We start from the raw sequence: 13,454 nt of genomic DNA on the forward strand, positions 1-13,454 counted from the left end.
AATCCTTTCAGTACTTATGAGCTACTGAAGTTTAGTTGTTCTTTTCTGTCTAAGTGCTCTCTGATGACACGTCTTGGGAACTGTCCAGAGTAGAAGCAAATCCCCATAGCAAACCTCTTCTACTCTGTGCAGTTCCCGAGACAAGCAGAGATGTCAGCAGAGAGCACTGTTGCCAGACAGAAAAGAACAACTCAACTTCAGCAGCTGATAATTATTGGAAGGATAAAGATTTTTTAATAGAAGTAATGTACAAATCTGTTTAACTTTCTGGAGCCAGTTGATATATATATAAATGTTTTTCCTGGAATACCCCTTTAAGAAGTTCTAGCAGGGGATCAACTGGTGTCTCCATCCATGTATAGCATATCAACATGTTTTCTATCCTAACACAGGTTCTTAAACCACTCCATGTCAAGACAAAATTTTACAACGCAGAGGTGAGTAATTGCCTAAGTCTAACACATATACAGCCAATATTATAATAACCTGTGATAGTATTACAGACAATACCTGAGCAGTACGTCATAGAAAATTATCTAATTTTCATTAATTTTTTTTTCTTCTTTCTTTGCCGAAGTTTGTGCCGTCACATCAGTAATTGTAGGGGAAATTAGCTCTTTAACACAGTCCGGATGGATGTGCCACACTTTCTTTTTTTTAATTTATGCTTCATAAAAAAAAAAATCTGTATGCATCTTGATGAAATTGATGGCATGCAGAGTTACAGTAGTATATGGGCACTGTGTTACAATGCTACTGACGGTCAATAAATGCTGGGGCAGATTAAATAAAGCATATAACACACTGGTCTTCAGGATGTTGGTACAAAGAGCTGGAGTAGATTTAATTTAAACCAACTTTCTGGTTATAATCACTCAGGCTGCAGGAGGCCACAGCCCCACTGATTTTATTTTATTTAAAGCCAGAAAAGTGTCACATAGGCTTGAGAAATACCCCCCCCCCCCCCCCCCATTTATTGTAATAGAATATGTAAAGGTTACTCGGACATTAAAGTGCAATGCAATAATGACTTCAAATTTAGCTTTTAGCTACATATGTCACAGGCCATAAAGCATCACACTGTGAGCATTATCGTGTACCGGCCAAGGCTCCAATTCTCTGTGCTACTATGTTACTGTGACTGTAATAGAACAAATCCCTTTTTATGTAATCATTTGTATAAATTTTTCTTACACCCAGCTGAAACGGGTACATGAACAAAGTGCAAAGAACATACAGCCTTTGTTATTTGTGCTGGGCCCAAAACGTAAATTTGTATAAAGCCACAAGAATACCGTTGTCTGTGATGAAATTTTACTTAAGGAATATATTTATGAATGGCACCCACACTGTACATAATATGACACAATAAGCCAAATGCATGCTTGTCTCTTTACTAATAAAGTAGCATTCTCTTCTTTTACAGCTAGGGTATCTAAAACACTAAGTAACTGTTAGTAACATGCTTTTGTATTTGTGTGGTGGTGGGTGAACTACTAATATAATTGTTCAGTAACAGTTTTATACCTTAGACTTTTTTTTTTTATATTAAGATCCTATAAGTATCTGATAGTTGGAGATCCCACCTCAAGAGTCTACTTACGCCAACACCACCCCTTTTCTGTCTTTTTAAGAAGGCAGTAAGGCTCCCAGTGGATAGACCCTCATCTCATTAGTCAGACATATAGGGCAATTAATATCTCCTTTTTAAAGGGGTGCTTCGGAGAAGTTAAGAATAATAAAAATGCCCCAAAGCCACACAATACCTGTTCTGTGTCCCCTGTAGTTATCCTTTTGATTTTGCCTGTTGTCTCCTTAATATTATTTTTCCATGCTTGCAGCCAAGACTACAACTCCCATCAGTCAGTGTGGCTCTTAGTAAAGGCAATTGGCTGTCAGCCATTACAATCTGTGTGCATGCCGTGTTGTTATAAACACACTGTACAGGTCTTTTCTTACAAACTATCCCCCCCCCCCCCAGCAATAAATCAAGCTATGCTCTGAATGGCAGCAGTCAGTGATAAGATCTACAGCAGGAAAAGAGAAGCGTTATGTGCTAGATTTAACTGCCAGCATGATCCTCACACAGGGAGGGAGAGGTAGAGGGAGGTGTGGCTGTGAAGCCAGAAATCACGTGGTTTTGTCTTCCAAGAGGATGGGAGCTAGTCTCACTGAGTGGTTTACACAAAGACCAGCAGGATCTGAGAAATTTCTCACTCCCTGTATGTAAGTGACATCTGAAAGAGGGAAACTGTTCTATATAGCTAATGAATGATATTTAGACAAATAGGTTGGTGAGAGGGAAAGGATGGGCTATACGTTTAGTTATCCTGAGTACCCCTTTAAAGGAAGGGGAGATGGTGTTTGACTGTTTCTTGCCTCATGTGCCATTGGAAACAGCCAGTATTGAAAGGGACCTACACTGGAGGCTTCATCATTTAGAGCTGGAAGAGCTGAGCAGTCTGACATATAGTATTATGGGAAAGGATTCAGTATAAAGCCAGGTTCACTTCATTTGACATAGTTAACTACATTATTGTATACCCCACCCCTGTGGATAGCTCATGAATGTAGTTCCCCAGACAACTTCTTTCACATATACATTTTTGTCCCTTTCAAGAGTTTAAATCGTATACGTTAACCTTAAACCCATTTTGTACCTAGCCTAACTTGCTTTCTGTTTTGCCTAGTAAAGATGAAGGAATTCATTTCTGAGCCCCATATCTGAGTTCCCGGAGATGCAGCTGTTGCTTTTTTCTCTCTCATTAAACACAGTAGGAGTAATATTAATACTGAATTACCACATCAAGGAGTAGGAATTTAGCACCAGAATATGATTCCACTTTAACTCTATGAAGAAATGATATTGTGCAGTTGCCCCTCAATAGTTCTGGGTCTTAGTTGAACAGATTGGTTAAAATTTATAGACATATCTTTTCACTGAATAAAAAATTTTATAAATTCGATAAATATTTCTAGATTTACTTAAGTGCCCTTAATATACTATTCTTTGAGGATTTCTTTGGTCAGTAATCCTTTTCTTCAGTATATTTATATATTTAGTTATTTTTACACTCAGAATTGCAAAATGAAGATTAAAGGCTATGGACACCTTTTCCATTAATTTTTTTTATTGTTAATTTGTTTTCCGAATGCAAAATTTACCAACTTTCTATATAGTCTATATAAGAAATTCCCTAATATTTAGCTGGTGAAAAAGATTAGACAAGTAGGCCAGAGTAAGGCCATGTTCACACAGCTGAAAATGTTCTCAAGAAACCCTTTATAAGATCAGAAAAACAAATGCATTCACCCAAGGAGTCTCTCTCTTTCCTTTCTTTTATTCTTCAAAGACAAGCATCAACAAGAAAAACATAAATCTGCATGCCCCGTGTGTGGTGTGCAGAGCAGGATTAGTGAGGACGTCTCACCTAGACGACGGCTGTTTCACGCCTGTTGGCGCTTCCTTGGGCCCATGGTCATGCCATCCCGCTACAAGTACGTGCATTTAAACAGTGTGAAACCATGTAATTCAACAAAGTTTGGTTTCACACTGTTTAAATGCATGTACCTGTAGTGGAATTACATCACCAGGGGCCTGAGGAAGCTCCGACAGGTGTGAAACGTCTGCGGTCATTTTGTTGAGACATCCTTGCTAATACTGCTCCGCACGCCGCACATGGGGGAATAGATTTATGTTTTGCTTGTTGATGCTAGTCGTTTGTAGAAATAAAGCAAGTGACGAGAGACTCCTTGGGTGAGTTCATTTGTACTTCTGATCTTATAAAGATTTTTTGTTTGATGGACTGACTCTGAAGTTGCCCCACAAACTCTAGCATTTCTAATAAGGTGTGCTCCCTGGAGTCGTGGGCAGTGCCGAGTGTACTACTGTGTTGCTCTATTGTGAAAATGTGCACACTTAAATAATGCAGCTGACGCTAGGGCCACTCGGAAATGCATTGCCTTCTAATAGACAGTAATGCATTTCCAAGTGAAATCTGCAAAAAGAATAGACAAGTCAGTTCTTTTTGCAGATGCCATAAGTGGGATTTCTGCAGCAGAAACTCCACCATGTGAACAGTGCAGCAATGAGACTCCACTGCAGTGAAATGTCCGTGTGGAATATTCCACAGTGTGAACATACCCTTAGAAATAACAGCAAGAGGGAGATTACAGGCCAGCTCATCTAGTAGACAGGGGTACAAGAAATCTTGGAGGACTGCTTACACAGACTGGTGAAGGTGAAGGGGAGGAGAACAGATACAAGTCTGCTAGAGAGAGAAAATAGAACTTATAGTGTATATATAGTATATTTTATGGATGTGTAAGCAAGGTTTTTAATGAGCACCCAAGGAGCAAAACATTTTTGCACCTCAATACAATGAATAAAAAGCTTTTCAAAGCTGTCTAGAGCCTATAATTCAACTCCTGATGCTGTAACAGGACACATTAGCATTGGTTTAATATTTAGTTGGTGAACCTGCTTTTCCATATTGTTGTTTATTGTTAACTCCACTTTTTCAAGCTCCACTAAGCCTTTCACTTTACGCTGAGAATTGCTTCATTGATATTTAACCAATTGCCCAAAATCTGGTTCAACAATTATCAAAGCAATGGATTGTGGTATAGTAAACAGTTTATACTGAGAACTGTATGTTCGAAAAAATCATTTTTAGCCTAATATAAAAGAAAAAATCTTAAATGTTCAGAGTTATAATTCTGAAAGTTTTCAACCTGCAGTTGATTTCTTAGAAGGAAACAAAGTTCAAAATCCGCCTGCTCTTGTTACACTGTACTGAGAGGGCTTTCCACTGGATTTTGGATATGCTTCTATTTAGCCACAACAGCAGGGTTGGCCATTGATATTAAAGGGGTACTCTGCTCCTAGACATCTTATCCCCTATCCAAAGGATGGTACAGCGCTGGAGGCTTGGGACATCATGGCCTTGCCCCACTTGTGACGTCACGGCTATGCCCCCTCAATGCAAATCTATGGGAGGGTGTGTAAAGGCCGTCACACCCCCTCTTATAGACTTGCATTGAGGGGGCGTGGTCGTGACATCACGAGCCTCCGCCCTGCATCAGCAGTCATCTGGCACGGAGCTAAGTTTGCTCCATGCACTAGATGTCTGGGGTGCCGCAGCCGAGATTGGGGACCCCGCAATCTCGGCTGCGGCACCCCAGACATCCAGGCTAGACATCCTAGGATAGTGGATAAGATATCTAGGGGTGGAGTACCCCTTTAAAGAACAGAGCCAGAAATTATCAATAAGAGTTAACCTATTTTTTTTTTTTTTATGTTTCCGGTGTGCAAGATAATTGGCCAAGTAAATGACTTTTAAAAGATTAGAATATTGGATCTTCATTCTTTTTCCTCCAGGAAAGGGTTACTCTTGTCCGTGGACTGTGTATGATATTGCATCTTAGCCACATGAAAGACTTTTGAAGACAACCTATTTTTCTGATCCATACAGGGTATTCTCTCTCTCATGGTTGTCCATATGTCATGGTGGAGGAACCCCAAAAGGGATAGTGGATTCATGTCTGATCAGTGTGGGTGAGAATTCTGAAACTCTCACTGATCATTGGAACAGGGGCCCCATGTCACCCTGGTTAAATGGAGTAAGGCTAAGTTTCCACTTGGTTTTTTTCTGGCAGTTTTTGGAAAGCTGCCACTGCAGTTTTTGAGCCAGAAATGTATTAAAAAGGAATAGGACATAAAAAGGAAGGACTTATACTTCTCTTCCCTTATGGATCCACTTTTGACTTTGGCTCAAAAACTGCAGTGGCAGATATCCAAAAACTGCCAGAAAAAAGTGGAAACTTAGCCTAATAGTCAAAGGCTGCCCATTGACTTCAGTGGATGGCAAAATCTCGTGAAGCAGATACGCACGTGTGAACTGACCCTTAAAATGTTAAATTTCTCCTGCCATTCACCACACAATGTTTGGACAAACCTGGTCAGCACATGTTCTGGGAAAGCTGCTGAATCATATGTTGAACTTAGCCTTAGGCCCTGATTCGTGTCCCTGAATATTCCCTCCATAAGCCTCCGTAGTATAGACTTAAACACAGTGAACAGGGACTAATAATTATAAAATTATTTTTATAGAATATGATTATGTTTTTTGACTGGTGAGTAGCGCCTGTTCATGACTTCTAGAAAATCTGATCCTATCCCACATCCATTGCTTGATCCAATATACCATATAAATAACTTTGCTTCTGATTCTTAAGTTTGGGATGCGGGTTGGAACACCCATTTTAATCGTGATAACTTGGATTTTTCAGGCATGACACTAATCACATAATAATACTGATGATTATGACAGGGTTACAAGGTTTCTGCTCCTAGTATGGTAAAGTCTAGTTTTAAATATGTTTGGATTTGCAGACAGATGAAGTGTTCCTGTAAGCTCAGATTCAGAATATCACCACATCACCCATGTTCATGGAAAAGGTGTCTCTGGAGCCCTCAATAATGTACAGCGTGGTCAAGGATGGTGAGGGGTAAGGACTTTTTTTTTTTGTTATGTTGTACAAGGCTTATAAAATAAGGTTACCTGGGCTTTAAAATTGAGGGCCTATCATGAGAAAAAAAAAAAACTTAAAACAATACCTCTGTTTTAACTGGACCTTTTATAGTGAATGGCTTTATAAGAAATTATCCATGGAAAACACTAGTACTGGTTCCTAGACCAAGCTGGTGTATGGAGTTTTAACCCCTTAAGGACCCAGCCCAAATATACCTTAAGGACCCGGCCATTTTTTGAACATCTGACCACTGTCACTTCAAGCATTAATAACTTTGGGATGCTTTTACCTTTCATTCTGATTCCGAGATTGTTTTTTCGTGACATATTCTACTTTATGTTAGTGGTAAAATTTTGTCGATACTTTTCATTTCTTGGTGAAAAATTCCAAAATTTGATGAAAAAATAATGAAAATTTTGCATTTTTTTTTACTTTGAAGCTCTCTGCGTATAAGGAAAATAGACATTCCAAATAAATTATACATTGATCCACATACACAATATGTCTACTTTATGTTAGCATCATAAAGTTGACATGTTTTTATTTTTGGAAGACATCAGAGGGCTTCAAAGTTCAGCAGCAATTTACCAATTTTTCACAAAATTTTCAAAATCGGAATTTTTCAGGTACCAGTTCAGTTTTGAAGTGGATTTAAAGGGCCTTCATATAAGAAATACCCCACAAATGACCCAATTATAAAAACTGCACCCCTCAAAGTATCCAAAATGACATTCAGTAAGTGTGTTAACCCTTTAGGTGTTTCACAGGAATAGCAGCAAAGTGAAGGAGAAAATTCAAAATCTTCATTTTTTACATTCGCATGTTCTTGGAAACCCAGTTTTTGAATTTTTACAAGGGGTAAAAGGAGAGAAATCTTCCTAAAATGTGTAACCCAATTTCTCTTGAGTAAGGAAATACCTCATATGTGTATGTCAAGTGTTCGGCGGGCGCAGTAGAGGGCTCAGAAGGGAAGGAGCGACAATGGGATTTTGAAGAGTGAGTTTTTCTGAAATGGTTTTTGGGGGGCATGTCACATTTAAGAAGCCCCTATGGTGCCAGAACAGCAAAAAAAAAAAACACATGGCATACTATTTTGGAAACTACACCCCTAAAGGAACATAACAAGGGGTACAGTGAGCCTTCATACCCCACAGGTGTTTCACGACTTTATGTCAAATTTGGATGTGTTAATAAATATTTTTTTTTCACTAAAATGCTAGTTTTCCCCCAAATTTAAAATTTTTACAAGGAGCAATAGGAGAAAATGCCCCCCAAAATTTGGAACCGCATCTCTTCTGAGTATGGTAATACCCCATGTGTGGACGTCAAGTGCACTGCGGGTGCACTACAATGCTCAGAAGAGAAGGAGTCACATTTGGCTTTTGGAAAGCACATTTTGCAGAAATGGTTTTTGGGGGGCATGTCGCATTTAGGAAGCCCCTATGGTGCCAGAACAGCAAAAAAACAAACAAACACATGGCATACTATTTTGGAAACTACACCCCTCAAGGAACGTAACAAGGGGTCCAGTGAGCCTTACCACCCCACAGGTGTTTGACTACTTTGGATGTGTAAATTATTATTATTTTTTTTTTTTTTTTACTAAAATGCAGTTTTTTCCCCAAATTTTTGATTTTTAGAAGGGGTAATAGAAAATGCCCCCCAAAATGTGTAACCCCATCTTTTCTGAATATGGTAATACCCCATGTGTGGACGTCAAGTGCACTGCGGGGGCACTACAATGCTCAGAAGAGGAGTCACATTTGCAAATTTTGCTGAAATGGGGGGGCATGTCGCATTTAGTGCCAGAACAGCAAAAAAAATTTAAATTTGTAAATACATTTCTTTGGAATAAGGACATACCTCATATCTGGACCAGTCACAGAAGAACAGGAGTGCAGTCAGGGGCCTTGAGGTTCAAAATCGCTGCCTGTGGAGCCAGAGCAAGGGGCATTACATGGAGTAATTAATAAACGTTACATGGGGTAAGTTGCTAAAATGGGGTACAGTGGGACATAAAATTATAAAACAGGTTATGTTCCCAGAATGATGACCCAGAGCATAGCCAAAACTAAAGAATATGCTCACCCCAAACCCTTTGCTCTGAATCATCATTCTGGGAATGTGATGTGTGTGGCTGTCCCTAACCCGTTGCCTCAAATGCGCACCCCGCTCAGGTGGAGAGAGAGCGCTGCGCATTTGAGGCAACATAAAAAGTCCCCGAAGATAGTGACTCAGTGACCTCAGTGAAAAAATACCCCCAGAGGTCTTATCGGTTTATTTATTTATTTTTATGCAGAAATTTTTTGGGGGCAATTTAGTGGTTTTATGGGGTTAAAATTTGGAATGTACTCTGGACTTGGTACATTGGAGTCAAATTACGGAAAATTAAAATGAAAAGGGAAAATTTAGTACCGCATGAAAGTGTGATACTCCCTGAAGCAGTTTTTAATGCAGAGGCCCGGATGATCGGGACAAGTGTCACATTGATGGGTGGTATCCTTCCGTATCCCCCTCCTGTGACACACTCTGCATTTTTTCTGGGTTCATCCCTTCTTTCCAGTGTGGGGGATCTCACTTGTAAAGTGTTGGCCTGGGACGATCCTGGCACCTATTACTTTAGTTCCTTCTGAACTCCGGCCTGCTCTTTCCCGGTCAGCAAAGATCAGGGCCTTTAGGACTTCTTCTTGGAACTGGAGGAATGTCCCTGTGCTGCCAGCGTTCTGGTACAGTACAAAAGAGTTGTACATGGCAACCTGTACCAAGTAGACCGCAACTTTCTTGTACCATACACGTGTTTTCCGCATGGCATTATATAACTGAAAAAGTCAAATTCAGTGAACCCAGCCGTGTCAATCCGGATTCCGGAGTCGCCAACAAACTCCGGAACCTGTGGCTGATAACCCTTTGGGGGTCTCTAGACAGGTTCACCGGAAGGGGGCTCCGGTAAAATCGCCTGGAGGGTCGGACTCCTAGTACGAGCGGCATTGTCGCTCGTACTAGTGCCGGCCACTGGGCCACTTTCAACACAGGAATGTGGGATCTTCATCGTCCTCACTGACAGATTCGGAGTCGGAGGCAAGAAAAGCGTATGCCTCCGCTGCCGAAAATACCTGGCGAGCCATTGCCTTTTTCTACGGTGGCGGGGGGGGGGTCGGTAGCAGGGGGGGATGTATGTAGTGAGTGCTTGGTGTAACTATTAGATATAACGGTGTGTGATTAGAAATCACACACCGTTATATAAGGGTGGAAGAAAAATTGCGGACAAAAAAAAATGGGGGGGCAACTGCAGCGCCCTGAACCCCTGAAAAATTTGTGGTGGACCCTTGGGGACCTATTAGGGGGTCGGGGGGGGAGGATTTTTTTTTAAACTTTTTTTTTACTTTTTTACACTCACTCCTACCTTGCCCTGGAGTGTATTCTTTCCCTGCTCTGTCCCTACAGATCTTCTTCCCTGAGGGGACTCTGATCGCACAGAGGGGGGGTCCCTGGCACCTTCGAGCAGCTTTGCCCGCTGACTGAACTCAGTTAACGGGCAGAACTGCAAGAAGATGCAGTTAACCCCTTCCCTGCCGGCTGCTATTGGCTGGATGATCGTCCAGCCAATAGCAGGGCTCCTGTGGGGGGGTGACGAAATCGCCACCTCCCCATAGATACAGTGGGTGATAGGGGGGTGTATTGTACACCCCCCGATCTACTTGTATCTCCGGGTCATCGGGTCACACGTGACCCGTATAACCCGAATCCCGGCAGATCGTTAGTGTGAATTCCCTAACGATCTGCCGTGATCGCCGACACGGGGGGGTCTGATGACCCCCCTTGGCATTTGCACGGGATGCCTGCTGAACGATATCAGCAGGCATTCCGGTCCGGTCCCTGCCCGGCGCGCGGCAGGGACCGAAATTCCCATGGATACGTCCTGGGTCCTTAAGTACCAGAAAGCCAGGGCATATCCATACGCCCTAGGTCCTTAAGGGGTTAAAGACAATGCTTCATTACAAAACGTATGCAAATTTGCTTTCCTCCAGATGGAAGAGAACTGTCTCTTTAGTGCCACCTATTGGTAGCTACCAAGTAAAACCGATGTCCAACCCATTAAAAAAGCACTTGGTTTGGCTGCCAGCAGTAAGGTGCTAGGCTTACTTATGCAGGCTGGGCCTTATTTCACAGGGTGGTATTATTTGCCAGTTCTGACATTGTTCCCATCCTGCTGAAGGTCCATAAATGTCACATAAATATATATATATATACACATAAATATATATATATATATATATATATATATATATATATATATATATATATGCATAAGCAGCAGCAACCTCCAGTCTACAGCAAAGATGCTGTAGAATACGGGTAGTCAATGACCAGGTCCTGCCTGCCTTCAGCAGGGAAAAAATCTTGTTGGAACAGGAAAATTAAAACCACCCTGTGAAAGGACTATCCCAAGTAATTGAGCCAAGTAATCACTGCTGTCACGCCCCCTTCCATAGACTTGCATTGAGGGGGCGTGGCCGCAATGTCACGAGCGGGGCGCAGCCGCAACATCACAAGCCTCCGGTGCTGCGCCAGACATTCTAAACTAACGCTGGGAGCAGCAGGAACATTGCGGGGGTCCCCAGCAGCGGGACCCCCACGATCAGTCATCTTATCCCCTATCCTTTTGGATGGGGATAACATGTCTAGAGGCGGAGTACCCCTTTAAGTGTAATAATTGAGCTGCCTATGTAATGCACATGCTGGGTCATCTGCTGGGTCATTATTATTTTTTTAAAGTTACTCTGCCTAATAAAAATAATTTTTGTCATGCAGGTTGTCCACATTTGGATTAAAGACTTATTTACAGCCGCTGGACACACGACAGTACTTGTATTGCTTAAAACCCAAGCCTGAGTTTGCTGAAAAGGCGGGCGTCATCAAAGGGGTCACAGTGATCGGCAAGCTGGACATCGTATGGAAAACCAACCTAGGGGAAAGAGGAAGACTGCAGACCAGCCAGCTGCAAAGAATGGTACAGAATAGCGCAGCCTGATCTCTGGGCTAAGAGGCTTTCTACTAAAGTTGTGATGTTGACCTCTACTTAATCTGAATATCCTACCAGAAAATAAAAAAAACTACAATAAATTCTTGAATAATGTCCATATCTTCTTATTTTCACCCTGCTGTGAGTGTGTGCCCCTGGGAATCTTTCTTGTACATTTAGTATGTGTGCACAATAAATTTGGAAAAATAATGGCTCCTGTTGTTTTTTGGGCTCCGGGATATGGTGATGTCAGGCTGTCACTGGAGACCATACCAGATACTGTCAGTCTGGAGGAACCTTTTGATATCACATGTAAAATCACTAACTGCAGGTAATTTCCTCATCTCTTTTCCACTAATACTTTTCGTATTATTTTCATCACTCTGGCCAGAGATAGCCAAGTTAAAGGGGTTATCCAGGAAAAAACTTTTTTTATATATATCAACTGGCTCCAGAAAGTTAAACAGATTTGTAAATTACTTCTATTAAAAAATCTTAATCCTTTCAGTACTTATGAGCTGCTGAAGTTGAGTTGTTCTTTTCTGTATAAGTTCTCTCTGATGACACGTGTCTCGGAAACCGCCCAGTTTAGAAGCAAATCCCCATAGCAAACCAATTCTACTCTGTGCAGTTCCCGAGACAAGCAGAGATGTCAGCAGAGAGTGCTGTTGCCAGAAAACTTCAGCTGCTGGGAGTTGTAGTTTTGCAGCAGCTGGAGGCACCCTGGTTGGGAAGCACTGTTCTAAAGCAATGTACTTCAGTGTCCTTCACAATGGGGAACCTAAATATAGTGATACATTCTCTTCCATTCTCTCCAGCAGTGAAAGGACTATGGACCTGATTCTTGAAATGTGCAACACAAACTCTATTCACTGGTGCGGAGTTTCAGGAAGAGAGCTTGGAAAACTCCACCCCAGCTCGTCTCTTTTTCTAACGCTGACACTTCTCTCATCGGTGCAGGGACTGCAGGTGAGCATGGGGCAGGGGGTTGCTTTACAACTTTATATAGATGAGGATGCAACAAAGTTTTATTGGCCCAAAGTAATAAACCTGTACAATAAGGAAAACGGTTGAGCGCCAGTGATGGTATTGCTGAACCCATGCTTAACAACGTTACTCTTAGTACCAGTTCAATAATACCCATCATTATCTTCTGTATCTTTATTCCACCAGAGCGTTTCGGGCCTGCGGCTAACAGACACGTTTCTGAAGAGGACCTATGAGTATGATGATATCGCGCAGGTCTGTGTAGTGTCTTCAGCCATCCAGGTTGAAAGTTGATTCATGAAGAGATTTATGGAACTTTTTAGACCATTATCTCCAGATTCCCAAGGGGAGTGGGCCCACACAGTTAATCTCCCACTTGAAAAGTTATCTCCTGTCCACAGGTTAGGGAGATAAGAAGCTAAGGCTACTTTCACACTGCTGTTATGCCCTGTCTAGAACAACCGTTAAGCTATTATTATTATTATTATTATTTTTGCATTTAAAGGCCATTATCTGGACAGGGCGCAATGGTGGGCAATAACGGGTACCCGATGGATCCCATTATAGTCAACGGGGTCCATAAGGCGGCCTTGATTTAGTAGTGGGAGAAAAAGATGGCGCTTGCAGTATTTTTTCTCCGCGGGTTCCCTGACGGCCGGCAAACTGAGCTGTACAGGGAGGAGCCAGAGTAGAGCCACCCAGCAGACACTTCTCCCAGTGCAGACACTCTTCTGAAACCAGTTTTTACACTGTGGTGGCGTTCTTTGCATTGAGAAGCCTGATGGAATTTCATGCTGTCCGTGATTAAAGGGGTACTCCGGTGGAAAACTATTATTATTATTATAATTTTTTTTTTAAATCAACCGGTGCCAGAAAGTTATTTGTAAATTACATCTATTAAAAAAATCTT

At 41.7% G+C, this 13,454-nt stretch overlaps 1 pseudogene; it reads left to right on the forward strand.

The window, feature by feature from the left end:
* The first annotated feature begins 371 nt into the window (after nt 1-371).
* LOC130274213 (trafficking protein particle complex subunit 13-like) lies at nt 372-12,983 on the forward strand (annotated as a pseudogene).
* The last annotated feature ends 471 nt before the right edge of the window (nt 12,984-13,454 follow it).

This window comes from Hyla sarda, chromosome 1 (assembly GCF_029499605.1).
Source record: "Hyla sarda isolate aHylSar1 chromosome 1, aHylSar1.hap1, whole genome shotgun sequence".
NCBI classification, from domain to species: Eukaryota; Metazoa; Chordata; class Amphibia; order Anura; family Hylidae; genus Hyla; species Hyla sarda.